Here is a 20802-nt window from a genome sequence, read left to right on the forward strand (position 1 = left end):
GGAAGTTGGCTGGTGGAGATTGTCTGTGAGAGCACACTGACCACCAGGGGGCAGCTCCTGCATTGAGCGTCTGCCCCCTGGTAGTCAGTGTGTGTCATAGTGACTGGTCAACTCGTCGTTCCGGTAGTCCTAAAGGTCACTTAGGCTTTCATATATATAGATGAGGAGCAGAAAAAATAAGTGATTTTGTCCAAAGTTACACAGACAGTGTTAGCTTCTGCTCTACAGACTTCTTTTTTATTTGGTATGCTTTTTAGAAATCACCCATGTGATTTCAGATTAAATGTTCAATCAGTACCGGAACCTTTTTATTATTTTTAAAAATATTTTTTATTGATTTTAGAGAGGAAGGGAGAAGGAGAGAGATATAGAAACACCAATGATGAGAGAGAATCATTGATCAGCTGCCTCCTGCTTGTCCCACACTGGGGATGTCCCATACTGGGGATTGAGCCCGCAACCTAGGCATGTGCTCTGACAGGGAATCGAACCATGACTTTCTGGTTCATAGGTTGACACTCAACCACTGAGCCATGCCAGGTGGGCTACACAGGAACTTTTAAAAATGTTTACAGACAACTTTAGCCATATGTTCCTTTCTTCCTACCTCATTCTCAGTTCTTAAGGTACATGATTAGTGAAATTATGTCTGTTGTCTTTTTAGTTCCCTTGGATTACATGCTGTCTCTATGTGAGGGACTATTGGCTCCTTAAACATCAGGACAGGAAGTACCCAAGTTTACTTAGGTGATGAGGATTTAAATGAGGGCTAATTAGGGAAGTACAGGCATTGTCTCAATACCTTTGGAGCCAGAGTTCTGGAAGAACAAGGAGGATGGCTCCTCCTTAGGCTCCAGGAGGACCTGCTTGTAGCTGCCAGTGATTGGTCTTCCCCTCAGAATTGGGCTTCTGATTTTTCTGTCTGCACCTTTCCATAGCCCATCTTCTTTGTATCTGCTTCTCTAATTCTTCTTTTGCAGTAGTTCCCAAACTCCAATAGTATCAGACTAGGAGACTCCTTAAATTATTTCACTCCTGGAGATTCAGATCCTGTAGATCTGAAGTAGGTCAAGGAATCTGCATGTTTAACAACTTCCACAGGGGATTCTTATAGGAGGGGGTGGGGGTTAGGATCACACCTTACATAGAAACACCCCAAACATAAATCCACATAAAATTTTTGACTCCCCAGAGACTTAATTGCTAATAGCCTATTGTTGACTGGAAGCTTTATGAATATGTATTATATACTGTATTCTTACAATAAAGTAAGCTAGAGAAAAGAAAATATTATTAAGAAAATCATAAGGTGGTGGAAAGACATGACTTGGGGTGGTGAACACACAATATAATATAAGATGATACATTATAGAACTGTACACCTTAAACCTATATAATTTTATTTACTAGAGGCCCGATGCACGAAATTCATGCAAGAGTAGGCCTTCCTTCCCCCAGCTGCCAGCACTGGCTTCCCTCTGGCACTGGCTTTGTCCAGAAGGACATCCGGTCTAATTAGCATATTATGCTTTTATTATTATAGATTATTATAGATGTAACCCCAATTAAGTCAATTTAAAAGAGAAAATCATAAGAAAAAGTATGTTTACAGTATTTATTGAAAAACAAACAAACACAAAACGTGTATTGGTGGACCCACACGGTTCAAACCTGTGTGTTCAAGGGTGAACTGTATATGTATGTAGTACTAGTATTATTAAACATACTAGAGGCCTGGTGCACGAATTTGTGCACTGGTGGGGTCCCTTGGCCTGGCAGGCAATCAGGGCTGGCCAGCCAGGGGGAGGGGCCACGGGAGGTTGGCTGGCTGTGGGAGCACACTGTGGGAGTTCACCAGGGGGCAGCTCCTGCAGTTGAGCGTCTACCCCCTGGTGGTCAGTGCGAGTCACAGCTACCGGTCGACCAGTCGTTCGGTCGTTCAGTCGACCGGTCGCTTAGGCTTTTATATATAGAGATATAAAAATAGACAATAAAAATGGAAAAGATAAAAATAAATACATTTCAGTGTTTCCTTCCTGTACCTCAGTGTATCCCTTGGGCTGCTTGCACTTTCCTTGCTACTTTTCTGTGTAGCTTAAATTACACCATCCCTATAGAGTTCCTTTATTGGGAAGAGTAAGGAAAGTGCCAAGGTGTCTCAAGGATCAGCTCATAGGCCTTTTATTCAACTAGCAGTTGGGGTGGGGGTAGTGACTGTGTGAGTCTATATTACATGATGTTAAGTAAGCAATTTACTTGGAAGGAGCCCTGTGAACCCTCTAGAGGAAAGGGGGAATCTGTGAGCATGATAGCTGCCATGGGTCTTATGAACATGTGTCTTCTATCATAGAATTGTGAACTGTTTCTGAGCATGGCAAAGTGCAAAGGTGACTCCACAGAGGCTGTGTGTGCCCTCTGCAGCTTTGCATGGCTTCCCAGAAGGAAGTCTGCTCTGCCCCAGGCTGCTGTACCAGGATGTGTATGGCACAAGGAGGGTGGAATGCTGTTTAGAGAGCTCTGCAGAGGAGAGAGGGACAGGGTACTTCTTGGAATCAGGGCCGTTAGTAGTCATGTATATGTGGCTATTTCCTGATTGATAGGGATATGTGAAAATAAGTTACTTAGAATTTTATTGTTTTTCACTAAACTTTATACTATTGAAAATCTCTAGGCTGGAAACATTTCTTTCTGTCACTTTGCCTTTTTCCAGTTGGCATGTGTGCTTACGATTTTTGTGTTCTGCTTTTTATGCTTAGCATTATCTTGTTTAAAGATATCTGCTTGTCAACCTGGTCCCATATACTTGTCATTTTTAATGGCTGTCTATATAATCTCATTCTTTCTTGAGATTCATAAGTTTATTCCACTGAATCTTCTAATTTTTTGCAGGTATGCGGAGAGATTTGCTGCATTTCTAAAATATCTCTGAAAACAAGCTGCATTTCAGAATTGAAACCAGCATTTCCTTTTCTACTTTAAGAGTGCACGCAGGAAGCCATTGGGCACACCAAGGTATTGAATTATCTTTCCATGTCTTTGGGTCTATAAGAAATCTCAGCAAGAGGTCTCAGACACCAAACTGGGGGGGAAATTAAACTGACAGAGTACTTGATATTTCCAAAGAGTCACTTAAGTTCTATTATCGCCACGTTCAAAATGTAGACATAGTTCAGTAATGTGATTAAAGTGACTTTCACCGATAGCCACTATAAGATATAGTGGTATGTGATAGCTGGTTTATCATTTTGGGTGTAACGATTAGCTAAAGCTATTTTTCTCTAAAGGGTCAGTTAGTTCTCTTGTTTTTCTCTACAACTTCAGCTTTAGCAAGGAGCCATCATAAATTCTGTGACATAGCTGTCTCCTTATCTGTCTTGGGAGTTATAGACTGCACATATAAGACAATTCATGTGCCTTTGCATAATGAATTGAGTCTTATAAATCATAAATCTTCACTTAACATGCAGGTGGTGTTGGGTGCCAGGCTTAGAAAAGCTGATGTGGTTGCCAAGTTCATGAATGTCATAAATCATTCATGCTAAGGTAGCCCAGAATCATGCTGTCTTCTGAGGCAGACCAATATCAAGGTGGTAGTTAAACACAAAAATGGGAGTCTCAATGATTGTTTTTCAAAATCAGATGCAATTGCCCTGGCCTGGTAGCTCTTTGATTAGAGTGTCACCCCGGTACACCAAGGATGGGTGGAACAACAAATTGATGTTTCTCTCTCTCTCTCTCTCTCTCTCTCTCGCTCTCGCTCTCGCTCTTGCCCTCCTTCTCGCTCTCGCTCTCCTTCTCGCTCTTGCTCTCTCGCGCTCTCTCTCCCTCTCCCTTTCCTTCTCTCTCCCTCAAATCAATTTTAAAAAATCAAATGTACTTTTTATTTGAAGAGTTAAACTAAATTACCTTTCTCTTTTTAGTTAAAGTCAGTTTTCTAGGACCCTATTTTACCCTCAAATAATCTATCAACAAAATTTTTCTTCCCTGACCCCTGAATTCTATCAGAAATCCATCACAAAATACATAACCTGTACATTTGCAAATCCAGACTTTAATGGGCTGAAAATGAGATTTAGATGTTTCAGTAAATCTTGAGGCACATTATTAGGAAAAAACCCTTTGAAGTTTTGGGGCAATTTTCTTCTTGTGCCATTATTTTACATGAATAGTAGGCAAACTTAGCCCTCTTTCACACTGCCTATGTCTTTGGTACCAAAGAAGGGGGAAGCTTAGGACCTGAAGAGAAGTGATGCTCGGGACAGAAAGCTGTGTAGTATTTTGTGCCCCTTTAAGTTTCCAGGCTTTATCCAGACTGCTGGAATATGAATATTAAACTGAATTGTCTTCCCTGAGAGCTGCCCATTTGGTGAAAATGAAGAAGGCTAAGGATATTTCAAGAAAAACATAAGAGTGATTTTGGTAAGATCTTTAAAGAGAAAAATAAAGTTTTTCCTGATGCTGTTAGGTACTCCAAGAGTAGTTAAGTGTCTGTATCCCTTTGTATAGTCTCCAGCAGAGGGCCATGTGACTCATGGATAACATGTGACTTCTCTTTGGCGGACCACAGAGGTCCTTTTGGTGTGAATATGTGAATAGCTACCTCTCCTGTGTTCATCATGTGGATAGCCTATCCTTGGTTAAAGATCATAGGGGCCACCCTGGTCAGGTAATTCAGTTGGTTAGAACGTCATCCCAATAAACCAAGGTTGTGGGTTCAATCCCAGGTCAGCAATGAATGCATAAATAATGGAACAACAAATCTCTCTCTCTCTTTCTCTCTCTCTCTCTCTCTCTCTTTCTCTCTCTCTCTCTCTCTCTTGTCTCTCATCAAGAAATAAAAACTAGCTCTAGCTGGTTTGGCTCAGTAGATAGAGTGTCGGCTGCGGATTGAATGGTCCCTCTTAAACAAACCAACCTTTCTGATACCTGCTCAGAGTAATTATCCTCCCACCAAGCTATGGTTGCCATCTGCATCTCCTTGGCCATTTCTATTAGGGTGTCTTCACACAAATAAGCAGGCTGATCAGTCAGAAAGTTCCAACTCATACTCTGGGGATGGAGAAACCCTTGGGGCTCCATGGTACTTCCCTTGCTCCCTTACACCTGCCTCCTGTGACCCCATGCCAAGCCCTATCTGGCCTCCATTCATGTGGATCCAGTGATAGGAAACAGGCAGAGAGGATTTCAGTATCATCTGGGTAGCTGGACTGAGGCCTTTAAGTTCCTTCAATCCTACAATTTTCACTTGCTTTGTTCTTAATTAACATTTAAAATCCCCCACTTCCTGCTGATCTCTTTAGCCTTCTCAGCTTGGCCTCTTTCCTGCATTATAGGTAGATACACTCTAGCCATGCAGCCTTCTTTCAGTTCCTTGAATGTGTTGCTTCTGACTTTCCATATGCCCTTTCTTCTCCCTGAATCACTGTACTCCCCACCAGTCATTTGTCTAACCCTATTTCAGGTCCCAGTTTTATTTTATTTATTTATTTTTTTAAAATATATTTTATTGATTTTTTATAGAGAGGAAGGGAGAGGGATAGAGAGTTAGAAACATCGATGAGAGAGAAACATCGATCAGCTGCCTCCTGCACACTCCCCACTGGGGACGTGCCCACAACCAAGGCACATGCCCTTGACCAGAATCGAACCCGGGACCCTTGAGTCCGCAGGCCGATGCTCTATCCACTGAGCCAAACCGGTTAGGGCACAGGTCCCAGTTTTAATGTCACTTGTGTTAGGCAAGCTTCTCTAACCCCCAGACTAGATTAGATTTTTAATATCTAAAATAGTCCTGCATATTACCTTCCATAGTATGTTGTGCATTTGTATTAGTTAAACTACTTTTTAGTAAAATTTTGTTTAGTGTTTATCTTCCCAGCATTTTGAAAGCCCCACATGTGCAGGGACTCTGTCTGTTCTGTTCAATATTTTATTGCTAGAACCTAGTCCTATGCCTGACACCTAATAGCTGTTCAGTAAACATTCATTGATTGGCCGACTCTGCTTCCTCTCTCAATCATGCATTTCTCCTGCTGTTCATTCATGTACTGGTTTTCTCCTGGGGCACTTTTGTGGGTTCTTCAGAAATCTGTACTACCTTGCACACACGCACACACGCACACACACACACACACTTGACCTGTACAAGTCAACTCGCCTCTGTCAGCTGCTTTCTTCCTCAATAGCCCCTCGTAATGCAACAGTCTATTTTCAGTTTCTCCATGAGAAACAGGTCTTTGCTCACACAACCTCTGAGACTATGGGCAGATTCTAGTATTGCAAAACAGCTGCTAGCCCATATAGTGATCCCTAAATTTCTTGAGCTGGAGTCAGAAATCAATTCATTCTGCCCCTCTAACTTCAGGAGACCCCTTGAAGCTCGCTTAGAGGTCCCCTTGAAGCCCTTCTCATTAGGCTTGTGGTAAAATGCAGGTACCCCCCCCCCTTTTGGAGGGGGTACCCACAGCATATCAACACTTCTAGCCCAATAAAACCTTTCTAAAACCTTTCTCTTAATATCCACCAGCTTCTTTTTCCCCTCGATATGGGGTGAAGGTTTTAGAGTTTTATAATTGTTTTTCAACTGATTTCTATGAAAATTTTTGTTGTTGTTATTAATCCTCACCCAAGGATATTTTTCCATTGATTTTTAGGGAAAGTGGGAGAGGGAAAGACAGAGAGAAACATTGATATGAGAGAAACACATCAATTGGTTGCCTCCTGCATGAGCCCTGACCAGGGCCTGGGCTGGGGAAGAGCCTGCAACCAAGGTTACATGCCCTTGACTGGAATCGAACCCAGGACCCTTTGGTCCAAAGGCCGACACTCTATCCATTGAGCATTACTGGCTAGGGCAGATTTCTATGAAAATTTACATATTTGTTGGCACCTCCCTTTGGTATGACATGGATGCTACACAGTGAAGCCTGTCAGCTTCTAAATAGAGTAAGTAGTTACTATAGTTAAACATGTATTTTAGGAAACAAGTAATTTATTTCTGAGTAAGGGTAGGTAATGTCATTTTCTCCATCTCTCTTCTGTTTAGGAAGTTTACTTATCCTCATCTATAAAATGGAACCCCATCCTTTCTTTGCCTCAGTAAGGACAGAGAAATAAGAAATTGTGAGCATAAAATGACTCTGGATGGACAACAGGCCCTGGGGAATAGTTAAATAATCTGCAGAGGAATAATTTATCATAAAGAGGGGAAGTAGAGATGAAGGGCTTAATGGAAAGAAGAAAAGAAAATACCCTGGTCATCAGTGTTTTTCTAAAACCCATCCTAACCCCTCCTACCCCTGCCCTGGTTTGGAGCTGTTTTCTTGTTATATACAGGTCCCTATTATAGCACTAAAGCAATGCTTGTTCAGAGCAGAGCCAGTTCCTATTAAACCAGTAATCCTTGGTTCTGTGTTTTCTAGATGTATTTGTGTCTGTGTCTGTGGGTTGTAGGTAGGAGTGGGTAGATGTCATCACTTTTGACAAAATGGCAGAATATCTACTCTATCATGATGAAAAGCATGTTGGTCTCCTGGTTCAGAGCCAGAGCCTGCCTTGTAAGGAATTCAAAGGCTGCACCCCAGAGCTGCTGTCAAGCCAGCAGATGGAGTAGCAGTCCTTCTCTGTGTGCCTCTGGGCCCACCTGGGCTGTATGCTGGGTGATGCTGGGCCCAGCCTGTGGCCAGAGGGGACAAGGAAATGAATACAAATGATTGCACCTTGTGGCCAGCACTGTTGTCCTGTCTGCAGGGAAGTTTGGTAAAATATGATCCTGGGAAAGTCGTTTTCATGTGCCTCTCTGGAATTGCTGCAGAAGCAATTATAAGGAATGAGTGCTTGTATGTCTGAGATAACTGTGCGGCATAAGAGAAGGGAAGATATAGAGATGACAGAATCAAGTCCTGAGTAGTGGGGGAATATGGCACCATCTCCTCACCCCTGAAAAACCTTAGGGAAGACACAGGAATACAACCAGTGGCTCTTAATGGGAAAGGGCAATCTTAAGAGGAAAGTTTGGACAATGAAGCCAAATTACCATCTGCCTAACTCACTCTTCTCTAAATTCCAGGCACTGGGGTCTTTGTTACTAAAATCTGTAGATTGCTTAAGAACTTTACTTTGGGGCCAGTAGTAGAATTTAAGCTTCCCTGAGATTACTTCTTTCTATTTTCTAAGAAGTAGCTGGATATATGGCAGTTCTTAATAAATAATGGAGGTATGAATGGCGCTCCCATTGAGAACTCTCTTTTACCTCTCTCAGGCCTACAGGCATTCTGTGAAATGGAGAGTCCTCCCCACTTTATCCCATAAGAATGTAAAGGGGCTTCACAATGGAGGATGGGCCCTGGCTGGTTACTCAGTTGGTTGGGCATTGTCCTGTGCACTGCAAGGTTGCCGGTTTGATTCTGGGTTAGAACACATGCCCAGGTTATGGCTTGATCCCTGGTAGGGGATGTGCAGGAGGTAGCTGGTCAGATCTCTCTCTCCCTCCCTCCCTCCCTCTGTCCCGCAGACTCAATCCCTGGTGGGGGGCCTGCAGGAGGCAGCCGATCAATGATTCTCTCTCATCATTGATGTTTCTACCCCTCCCTCCCTCTCCCTTCTTCTCTCTCTAAAAATCAATAAAAATGTAAAAAATTAATAAGGAGGATGGGCAGTGGATGGATTACTACTCTGAGGGCAGGGCCTATGACTTTCCCTCCCCTCCCAACCCTCCTCTGGCTTCCTTTATCTAAATAACCCAAATTCAGAGTAGGGGTGGATTGGGGGACTCAGCAGGATAGCCTCTATAACCCAAGGCCTACCACTGCAGACTGCCCAGGAAGCCAGAAAGAAGGTGGCTCCCTAACTGGCCCTTTGCTCCTAAAGTGAAGGGAGTTAGGGGTTCTTGAGTTAGCTGTAGAGCAGGCAGCACAGTTTGTTCTTCATTGGGAGCCCAGAGGTTTCTGGCAAGTCTTTTGGCCACAGGCCTGCCAGAAGCCCAGAGCTTTTTGAAGAGAAAAAAAGGTTCTAGGAACAAGGAAGCTGCTGCTCTCAATGCAAAGATCAGGAGGGAAGAAAAATGAGACTAACAAGTGCTGAAGAGAACTGTCTGTGGCTGAAGAGAATGTTAATGGCTCTGCTCCTGAGCTTCAAAGTCTGAGCTGGATAGGATCGCACACAGATGCCTCTGCTGTCACCTACAGATACTTACCAATGACTGTTGCTTGCAAACAATTACAGCCTCACTTTCCCAGGGTGAGACTCACTACCTGCTGAGGTTGAGAAAAATGAGACTGTTGGGATATCCTAGGCCTGGCTCAGCTAGTAGGGGTTTAACTTGTCTCTTCTGCATCAGTCAATAAATGGGATTCCAGAACTTAGGTGCAAGGGAAATTGAACAAATCTAGCTAACAGTTGTTTCTTTTTCCTGTTTGCAAAATGCTAGCTTCTATGGATTGAATTGTATCCCCCTAAAATTAATATGTAAAAGCCCTATCCCCCAATTTGCTAATATTTGTAGAAGAGCCTTTGGGAGGCAATTAGGTTTAGATGAGGTTATGAGGGTGGGGCTGTCATGGTGGAATTAGTGTTCTTACAGGAAGAGATACCAGAAGGCTTGCTGTCTACCCTTTCCCACCTCACCCACCCATGTGAACACACAGCAAGAAGGCAGCCAGAAAGCCCTCACAAGAACGCAGCCACACTGGCACCTTGACCTCCGATTTCCAGCCTTCAGAACCATGAGAAAATAAATTTAAGCTACTCAGTCTAGCAGTGGTTCTCAACCTGTGGGTCACGATCCCTTTGGGGGTCGAACGACCCTTTCACAGGGGTCGCCTAAATACATCCTGCATATCAGATATTTACATTATGATTCATAACAGTAGCAAAATTACAGTTATGAAGTAGCAACGAAAATAATTTTATGGTTGGGGGTCAGCACAACATGAGGAACTGTATTAACGGGTCGCAGCATTAGGAAGGTTGAGAACCACTGGTCTATAGTATCTTGCTATGAAAACCAGAACTGACTAATACAGTGGTTCTAATGGATGCTGTGGTACCTGGCCCAAATCCTTTTACATACCAGTGTATCCATTTTCCCAGCTGCTGTATTGGGTTGTAGTGGCTCACAGATGCCTGCCCTTCTCCAGAAAATTGCTCTTGGTGGATGGAAGATCCCTCTTTACCTCCCTATAGCTTCTAGCCAAGGGGGAACAAAAACCAGCCACTTTACCTCAAGGAAGGCTAATTTATTTTGGTGCTATTTACGGTGCTGAGTTCCCCTGTGGGATCAGACTGAAGCCAGATACAAAGCTGTGACCGCACTCTTCTTTCCTACCATTTCCTGCTTCTTTCATTTTCTTTCTCCTGAGGGCACACCTCAATAAATCATGTGAGTTGAATTTTGCCCTAAAGCTGGGGGGAGTATCTTGCCTCTCTCTAGAACTGTGTAGTTGTGGAATAACTAGGGAATGAGAATGACTGATCCCCTAAGGAAGTGATGCTTGGGGAAGAACATATGTCCATCACAGCATGCATTTTCCATTCTCCTGTTTGACCATAGAGTACATCTCGTTCATTCAAATAAAAGTGCTTATGAAATACAAATTTGGGGTTCACAGTCCATGGGAATGGTGCTTTCTACACTCAGATGTGAAGATAGGCAAGCTTAGCTCAAGAAAGGATTAAATCAGTCCATCTGGTTTGAGGAGCCTCTGGTCATTGTATCCAGAGAACCAGCTTGAGGGTGTTGGAGAACCATAAGGAGGAGGCAGTCTTGCCATTAACCCAAGGGCTGTGCCAGAAGGAGCAGCTTGGCACATAGTGGCACTCAGTTAATATTTGTGGAATGGCTTCTCCGAGAATCACAGGTCAAAGAGAAAGCTGGAAGAAGCAGGAAGAACCAAGAGCTCAAAGCAGACTCTTGTGCTATGCCAGATTTCACTCTTTGACCAAACCATGTGCCCATAATTTGCCAGATTATACACAGCTGATACTCTAGGATTTTCCCATACTATGATTCAAGTTATTGCTTTGCTGTTGTATGTAAGTATATGACCTTCTAATAACTCACAGGACAAGTACCAGATAACAATGACAGGCAGATGCTGGTCTCAGTCCAGAGTCTTAAGAAAACAATGTTCCTCTTTTTTAAAAAAATATATATATATATTGATTTCAGAGAGGAAGGGAGAGGAAGAGAGAGAGAGAACGTCAGTGATAAGAGAGAATCATTGACTGGCTGCCTCTTGCACACCGCACACTGGAGATTGACCCCGAAACCCAGGCATGTGTCCTGACCAGGAATCGAACCGTGACCTCCTGGTTCATAGGTCAACACTCAACCACTGAGCCACACTGGCCATGCTAAGCAATGTTCCTCTTTAGAGTGGCTTTTAGACTTTGTGATATTGTAGTAAATTATCACAATTATGGACAAGTGTCAGAGAAAGATTCCACAATTGTTTTTTATTAAGCAACATTTTCTTGGACATGGGTGGGCTTCCACCATCCTCCCTCCCATGGTTCCATGCACTACTGTGGCTGGTAGACAAGTGCGGGGCCTGACCAGCAGACCCTGAGCGACAGATGAATGGATTACTCTCCGACACAACGTTTGCTGTGAAAGAGAGGGCTAAGGGACTGCTTGGCTAAAGGAACCAGACAGCCTCAATCACCTGCCTCATTAGGCTTTTATTGTAACAGCAGTTTGAGATAAAGTTTATCTTTAAGATACAATCAGTAGGGTAAGTAATCTTGGGAAGACACATGTGTTTGTAGTGTCCTTTAAGCAAGGACACCCAAAGATTAAGCATAAGGATTCCAGTAAACACCTGGGGGTCTGCATGTGCACAGACTTGGTTGGAAAAGGTCAAGGAATAATTAGGGGTGCCGCCTTTGGCACCCCCTAATCGGAATTCTGATAAACAGGGTGGGTGGCCTTCTGCACACTTCCCTTTTTTCGGAATGTCCTCCTTACAAACTTTCCAACCAAGTCTCATGCTTTTCCACAGACAAGCAGGCATCAGTGTGTGTTCCAGGGAAGCATGTGGGCTCTCAGACCGGGAGTTGGCATTTAGCGACCTGGCTGAGACACAATGTAGAAATGAAAAGATAAAAACGTGAGATATGTGATAGGGGCTATAGTTTGGAATAAATGGGTTCAGGCCCTCTGCCCAGTCAGCCTACCACTCTGGTAAGCTGCTGCATTTAATGGACAACTCCATTAACATCTTATTGGATGGAGGGAGGGAGAGAAAGGGAGAAGGAGAGGGAGAAGGGGCAGCAGAGAAAGAGGGAGAGAGAAGAGTGAGTGTATGTGTGTGTGTGTTGGGAGAAGCTAAAAAGCTTGGAGCTTTCCTCTATGTCCCCAGAGGGATCTTCATGTGGTTCTTATAGTCTGTGTGTCATCACAGGCTCTGAAAGCTGAGGTAGAGCTGGGAAGGGTAGCAATTTGGATAGGATAGAATGAGGACTCATATCACCTGTCTTCACCTGATTCCCACAGGATAGGGAGGATGAGAAGGGATATATCTTTTCCCCCTTATAATGAAGAAATTGTAGGTCCTAGAATTCAGAAGATAAAAACATGGGGTATTGGAGGGTGCCCTTTGAGAGCTTCTGTGATAATGCAGGTGGATGAGGAGAAAAGGGAATGGAGAGGTAAAGTGAGTCCCAGGATTCAGAAACTGGTTCATGAGTGAAAATAAACTGGTTCCCACTGCAGGAAGAGAGGAAGGACAAGTCTAAAGAGGAAAACAAAGGAGCAGACACCATCTTCTGCTTGAGGGTGATTAGGTTCAGGCCCTCTCTGGAGGCAAGAGAAGGATGAGATGGCTTTTACCATGGCTAATGAATGACACTCAAAAAACTATCAGATAATCATGGTGCCTGACACTTCCTGGGTCCCTGGTACCCAGAGAACACAATGGGTAGTAACATGAAATCACTTTTCTTTCCACTGAGTGATTTTTATTCTTAGTATCTTCTCATTGCAGCCTTTTAGCTGCTTTCAGACTGCATCAGGGCAGAATATTGAACCTAACCATATCACAACTGCTAGATTTCCCCAGAGGAGAATGTGCAACAAGAATGGGCAGAGTAGCTCTGACCCAAGACTTTGTTCCTGGCCTTCCTGAATGCCCTTGCCAGCTCACCTCTTCTCAAAAGTCACTTCCAGAGGCAAAGCTAGGTATTTAGGGTGCTGCCTATCCACAAATACACAGAATTGAGTATGACTTGCCCAGAGACAAGTTCTAGGTCAGATCAAGACTATGATTCTCGAGTATACAGACCTGACCCTACATCTTAGATTGTAGTGCAGGCCAGATTGGAGGGTATGGTGAAGAGGCCCCTGGCTTAGAGGTCAAAAGTGCTGGGTTCAGGTCCTGTGTGACCTTGAGTTATTACTTGAGTTCTTTAAATTTAGTTTTTTATCTCTAAAATGGGGATAATATACCTCCCCCGAGAGGGCCTTTGTAAAATGCTGTTTTGGTGGAAAGAATTATTTCCTCATTCCTTTATTCTGTCTGATAAAGACAAAGACCTCAGCTTGGAAGGTGTGAAAGCTATTGGGTTCAAGATAGGCATCAGGAAAGGTATGTATGTGTTGAGGGCAAGGAGGGATGAAGGGAGAGTAAAAGATGTGGTTAAATGGTGTCCCCTGTAGTCATGGAGGATGTGACATGAGCTTCTTACACAGTTAAGAATCTGTAAATACCTATTGAATTGCTACCTGTTGTATAATAGGAAATACTTACTTTATTATTGTCCTCAGTTTCTGACAAAGAGCTCCTCAAACCCTTGGAAGTTCCTGAGTGTGTGCCTGTGTGTGTGTGTATGTGTGTGTGTGTGTGTATGTGTGTGTGTGTGTGGGGGGGGGGGGGGGGTAATAACAGCTTCTTTTATTTCTGACACAGAGCTCCTAAATTCTGTGGAATTTCCAGGGTGATAGAAGTTTCTTTTAAATATATATATATCTACAATAATAAAAGTGTAATATGCTAATTAGGCCATCCGTCCTTCCGGAGGTCCTTCCAGACAACCTTCTGGACAAAGCTGGGGCTGCAAGGGACGCCTGAGTCCCAGGTGCCTGCCAGAGGCCGGAGGGAAGCCCGGGTCCCGGGTGCCAGAGGGAAGCCGGTGCCGACAGCCAGGGGAAGGAAGGCCTACTCTTGCAGGAATTTCGCTGTTTCCTTTCCAGCTTTAATATATATAAATGATTTCAGAGAGGAAGGGAAAGGGAGAGATAGAAACATCAATGATGAGAAAGAATCATTGATTGGCTGCATCCTGCATGCCCCCAACTGGGGATTGAGCCCACAACTGGGGATTGTACCTTGACGAGTAATCAAACCATGATTTCCTGGTTCATAGGTTGATGCTCAACCACTGAGCCATGCTGGCTGGGCAAAGCTTCTTTCAAGGCAACTCTTGGTGGGACCCTAAATAGTTTCAGAATGGAGGCCGGTCACCAGAAAGACTAAGCCTTGATTAGAAGCCTAGAACTTGCAGCTCCAATTCCCTCAACCTCTGAGGAGGGGAGAGGGGCTGGAAATTGTGTAAATAACCTATTATGCCTATGTGATGAAACCTCCATAAAATCTCCTAAATGACAAACTTCAGAGAGCTTCCAGTTTGGTGAATGCATCCACATGCTAGGAGGGTGGTGCACTACAAATACATGGGAATAGAGGCTCCTGTGCTGGGGACTCTTCCAGACTTCGTCCTATGTACCTCTTCATTTGGCTGTTCGTTTTATCCTTTAGAATGTCTTTTATAATATACCGGTAAATATAAGTAAAGTGCTTTCCTTAGTTTTGTGAGCTATTGTAGCAAATTATTGCACCTTGGGGGTGTGGGGGAGACACATCAAATTTATAGCCATGTTCCATTCCTAATTCCCCAAAGAGAGCATCTGACCCCCTTACCTTTTCATACTAGGCCTCACCAGACTGTCTGAGTTCAGAGCTATGGTCAGAGAGCTTGGACTCCCATCATAGAATACTTGGCTGCATAAAATAAAAAGAGTAGATCACATTTACTGAGGTATTACTATGCACCAGGCACAGTGGTCAGTGCTCTTTACCATTTATCTCAGGAATATAATTGTCCAAACAACCCCACTAAAGTTGGTTGTAATATTTTTCCCATTGTGGAGATAAGGAAAACTGAAGCACAGAGGGGCTAGACAACTATTAAGTGTTAGAGCTAGTATTTGAATTCAGGCCAACTGGCTTCAAAGCCAGAGCTTGCAAGCAGCTTCTATACAGCTTCTGAGGTAGGGCTGTGGGAAGCTGGTCCTCTAAGCAAAGGTGGTGGGCATGCAGGCAATGTGATCTACGTGTGTAGTCCAGACACATCCTGCAGGACTCAAGGCAAACAAATTTGATTCCAGAGTCTTCCAGCTATTTTATGAGTGCTCCTTTAAGAGCTGGGAATGGGTGTGGTGTGAAAAAGGCTACATTGCCATTTAAGGTTGATAAACACTGCGGGGTATATGGCACTCTTGAGATATTACAGCAAAGAAATGGCTTTGTGACCCTGGACGGGTAGCTGAGTTGGTTAGAGCATCATCCCGATAGGTCAAGGCTGTGGGTTTGACCCCTGGTTAGGGCACATACAAGAGTCAACCAATAGATGCATAAATAAGTGGGAGGGCAAAAATTGATGTTTCTGTCTCTTCCTCTTTCTCTCTCCCTAAAAAAAGCAATTAAAAAAAAAAAGAAAGAATGGTTTTGTCCTTTATTGAATCTGGAACTTTCTAAAATTATTTCAGCAGAGAACTCATTCTTTTCTTTGTTAGATGACTACTAATGTACAATAGACCACTATTCCAGGACGACTGATTTGAAAAATGCTCTTCTAGACTTACTCTCCACCCCACTACCACTCGGTCCACTTGAAGTAACAGCTGCACTTAGGATGGCAGGTAAGATTTCTGTGGAGAGCAAAAAGTGTTCAGTGGCCAGCCAGCTCAGATGGCAACAGGAAGATGCCAATTAACCAAGGTGGGCAGCGGCTGACATTCCTGGGCTTCATGAGGAGGCCATCCGACAGACTTGGGTGGTTTATTTCTTGTTTTCATTTCCCCTTGTCACTGTTGCTGTCTAGAACCTTTACATGTCAATTCTGGACTGTCAAAACAGCCTCCTGACTAGTCTCCCTGCCAGCTGGCTCTCTGCTCCAGTCCATCCTGCACACCTGGCCAGATCAGTCTTCCTAAAATTCTGCTTTGAGCTTGTCACTCTCCTGTCCCAAATGTATTAATTCAGCTTTCAAGATGTTTTGATTGTCCCCAGCCTACCTTTCCTGCTCCCTCCTCACATCCTACATTGTAGATGAAGCTGACTCATTCTGGAGCCCCTCTGTGCTGTATGTGTGCTAATTTTTCCATCCAGTGCTTGAAAATCTACCTCCCACCCCCACTCCCCATCCCCGTTTCCTCCTGTCAGATCTTGTGTTCTCATTTGTTCACTTATTCCATTCAACAAGCATTTATTTTGTGCTACCTGTATGCTAGATCCTGTGCTAGAATAAGACATAGTCCTTAACTTCAAGGAGCTAATAAATGCAGATGAATGCATGCAGGGTGATGCGTACTATGATATAGTGATATTTAGGGTTTCATGGACACGGCACCTATCCCTGCCTAGGGCACACCAAAGGCAATTCAGGGTAGATTTCCTGGAGAAAGGGATGTTTACACTTAAAGGGTGAAAAGGCATGTGGTATGCTGGGGACTGAATGAGGATGTGGTACCCAGGTCTTTGGTGCTGGGCTAACAGACAGGTTCTCCCTACCTCAGGGAGCATCCTCACAAAGAAGCTCAGACTGATCCTGTTGATGGGGGGAAGATAGATGAGGGTAAAGCATGCATACTCACCAGGAGAGTGGATTCTGGGGCTGGGAGGAGGGAAGGAGGACATGACTGATATGTTCACTGCATCCTATGGTTTAGCAACCTCCCCCAATTCCCAAGTCACATCTAAGAGATGCATGCCACTGGAGCAGCTTGGTTGCCAGGGGCAACCCCAGAAGGCAGCCTCATTTTAAAGGCAGTCACTGAAGCCCCTTGCCCCAGGGCTCTGATAGACAACCCACAGGTCTCAGTCAGTCCCCCTAGGAAGTGACAGGACAGGGTCAATGTGCACAGGTGGGTCTAAGTGAAGGGTGTGGAAGATAACCCTCCAGCCACGCAGCAGGATCTTGAGAAAAAGGATTCGAAAAACAGATGGCATTTTAATCCACCCGAATGTTTAATATGAGTAACATAACCTTGTTTTTCTGAGACAGCCTAATTTACTTCAGGCCTCAGGCTTAGTAACTTAACCATTGACAACCTGCAGGTCTATGTGTGTGTAGGTGTATGTGTGTACGTGTCGGTCTGTAGTGCTAATGAGATTGCAGAAATGGTGAATTTCTCTTGGTCACAGTTTTCCTACTCTGTTGAGGCTGCCCACCAATAAGTTTCTCCTTTTCTGATCTAGGATTTGTGATCTGGGAATATGAGCACTTTCTAGGGGAGGAAGCAGAACATGTAGGGAGATGAGAGAGAGAGAGAGAGAGAGAGAGAGAGAGAGAGAGAGAGAGAGAGACAGACAGAGAGATATCCTGGTGCAACTGACATTAATTGGGTTTATCAAGGCTCCCTGCTTCTTTTCTCTGGTTCCTGCTGTTCTGCCTGCTTGAATTGCCTGCTGCTTTCCCCACAGAAAGGGAAGCCTACACTATGTAGATTCAAAGCACCTGGGTTTCAGTTTCTGCTTTGTGACTAGACTAGAGCAACGTATTTAATCATCCTAAGCCTCGATTTCTTCACCTGTAAAATGGAAACCCTGCTCAATCACAGGGTTATTATTGTAAATGGCAAATGAAGTAATTTATGAGAAAGTGTTTTTGTAAACTGTAAGTCTCAATAATAAAAGTAAGAAAAAAAAAAGAACAATAAGCAGTTACTGCCCAGTATTGAGTGGCTACTGTGCCAATTGCTGTCTCTTTATTCATATTATCTTTTTAATCAAGATATTTTTTTTATTGAGAGCTCCCTGTCCTTTAAGACTCAGCTGACAATTCACTTTCCCATAAGAACTCTTTTGACAGCTCTTGCTCACGTTAGTTCTTAACTTTTCTAAACTAGTTTGCACCTTCTAAATAAACCCACCATTATTTCATAAGCTCAACTTTTCTCTCCCCAGTTGGAGTCTAAACTTCTTCAAGTTGCTCTACTTCACTTGCCTCCCCCAAGATACTGAACACATAGTAAATGCTCTAGAAAACTTGAGATTGAAATTTCTGGCCACATAGCTATTGCATAAATTGAGAATTCCCTACATTTTACAAAGCAAAGCCCTGAGTCAAGAGTTAGTTATTGCTCTTTGTCTTGGCCACTAGGAAAGGACCCCTCTGCTCCATTCAGGTTAATAGCCATCATCTTTACAAAGCCTTTACCAAGCTCCTAGATAGAATTCTTATTGCAGGACCTGCCTCTAGAAATGCTAATCATGTTACCCTCCACCTCCCCCGCTTCCATCTCCTTGTCCTGCTCCATACCTTTCTCCATGTTCATACAAATACATACAGCATATACAGGTGAATTCTGTTATCAAAGGACAGAGTGGCCCTTCTTTAAGATTCAAGAGGATAGTAAAGAAGACTAGAGTTAGATATCAGAGCCTTTAAGAGGAGACTTCCTGCTTCTTAATTTCTCTCCAACTTACCTCAAATCACTGCCCTCTGGCCCAGTGCGCCCCAAACAAATGAGCCTCCTTTCTCATCTTAGGATCTGCTATGTTCAGTCTCACAGCCTAAAAGCTGTTGCTCAGAGATCTTCGCCTGGCTGGCACCTTCATATCATTTAGTCTTAGCCTAAGTTACAAGTCTTTCCTTATCACCCAATTTAAAATAACTTCCTTGGGGGGGGGGGGCGGGGGGGATATTGACTATACACATGTACCTGATTTTTTAAAATCCTCACCTGAAGATATGTTTTTTCATTGATTCTAGAGACATTGACGTGGTAGAGAAACATCAATCAGTTGCCTCCCATACGCACCCCAACTGGGGATCAAATGCCCCATCTGGGAATGTGCCCTAATCCCGAATCAAACTGGAAAATCTTCTGTGCACAGCACAACGTTCCAACTAACTGAGACACACCAGTTAGGGCTGTATCTACTTTTTATATGAATAAATTTCTCTGGATGGATGCACAAGAAATTAACATTTGTTGTTTACAGGGAGGGAAACTGGATAGCTGGGAAACAGGGGCTTCTCTGCATATCCTTTTCTATTTTTTCTTTTAATTTAGACTTACTATATTATGTATTTAAAAATTAATTCAAATAAAAAGAGAAAAAAGAAAGTAGCTCCTTGCTGAACATTCTTTACTTACTTTATAAATTTTATTTACAAGACTGGCAGTGAACAGATTTGCCTCATCAGCCATAGTTTGCTGATCTCTGCTCTATCATATTTTATTTGATATTCATCCTAACTCTGATTTTTAGTTTATTCATTTCTTATCTGCCTTCTCTCACTATAATGCAAGCTTCATGAAAGCAGTGTATGTTTTGTTATCACCATATCCCTGTACCTGGAACAGTTTCTGACTTACATAGTAGGTGCTCAAGTTGGGGTGCATATGGGAGGCAACTGATTGATGTTTCTCTACCACGTCGATGTTTCTCTCTCTCTCTCCCTTCATACCTCTCTAGAATCAATGAAAAAACATATCTTTAGCACTTGTTGAATGACTGAGTGCTTGAATGAATTATATTTGTCTGGACTGAAGGGAAGAGCAGTCCTATTTAGAAGGAGATAAGGTAAACTTTTGATAGCAGCCCCTCCAGGAGTAATACTGTAGTTCCCCCTTTCCATAGTTTTGCTTTCCACAGTTTCAATTACCCACAGTAAACTGAAGTTTCAGAAATAAACAATTCATAAGTTTTAAATTGTGCACCCTTCTGAGTGGGGTAATAATCTCAGCTATACAGCTCCATCCCACCTAGGACGTGAATTATCCCTTTGTCTAGCACACCCATGCTGTATATGCTACCCACCCATCCCTTGGTCACTTAGGTGTAGTCATCCTGGTTATCAGAGAGGGGGGGGGAGGAGAGAGAGAGAGAGACCATATTTATATAACTTTTATCACAGTATATTGTTATAATTGTTCTGTTTTATTATTGTTAACCTCTTACTGTGCCAAATTTATAAATTAAACTTTCGTATAGGTATGTATGCATAGGAAAACGTATATTTTTTAGTACTATCCAGGGTTTCAGGCTTTCACTGGGGGTCTTGGAACATATCCCCAGTAGATAAGGGGGACTACTATAATCTCTAGTTTGGTCATTCTCAAGGAAGTCCAACCCATAGTTCTTGCCTCAAGGAGTCCTGCTTCCTGAAAGGAGATTTGAAACTTAAACCAAGTACCTGTCCTCCTAGGATGTGTTCCAGAAAGTAGAGAAACCAGTGGATTCACCACTTTTCAGTTTAGGAAGAAGAAAACACACACACACACACACACACACCTGGGAAATCTGCTCAGTTGGCAAGTTGAGCTTTGCAAACAGTCACCCTTGAGAGAATGAGGGAGCAAATGCTGATTGCCAGAATGACATGGGTAACAGCCAGGACCTGGGGAAGGGAAGCAGTTGGGAGAAGGGGAAGGAGGGAGTTTGGCACATTAAACTTAGGCAGCACATTGCCCTGAACAAACAACCTGTGTCACCATGAGCTGGTTAATTTTTGAAAAGTTTTTGAATCAGCATATTCTCTGCATGTCCAGGGCTGGACTTTTGCAGCCATGCAGCA

General features: G+C 43.4%; 1 protein-coding gene across 1 annotated transcript in view; it reads left to right on the forward strand.

Moving 5' to 3' along the window:
* Positions 1-2992: 2992 nt before the first annotated feature.
* The window catches only part of CTNNA1 (catenin (cadherin-associated protein), alpha 1, 102kDa), a 298927-nt gene continuing 281117 nt past the window's right edge, over positions 2993-20802 (forward strand). The window contains exon 1 of the mRNA XM_014529051.1: positions 2993-3012. The gene's annotated coding sequence lies outside the window, so the exon portion shown is untranslated. The remainder of the gene's footprint in view (positions 3013-20802) is intronic.

Source organism: Myotis brandtii, unplaced genomic scaffold (assembly GCF_000412655.1).
Source record: "Myotis brandtii unplaced genomic scaffold, ASM41265v1 scaffold668, whole genome shotgun sequence".
NCBI classification, from domain to species: domain Eukaryota; kingdom Metazoa; phylum Chordata; class Mammalia; order Chiroptera; family Vespertilionidae; genus Myotis; species Myotis brandtii.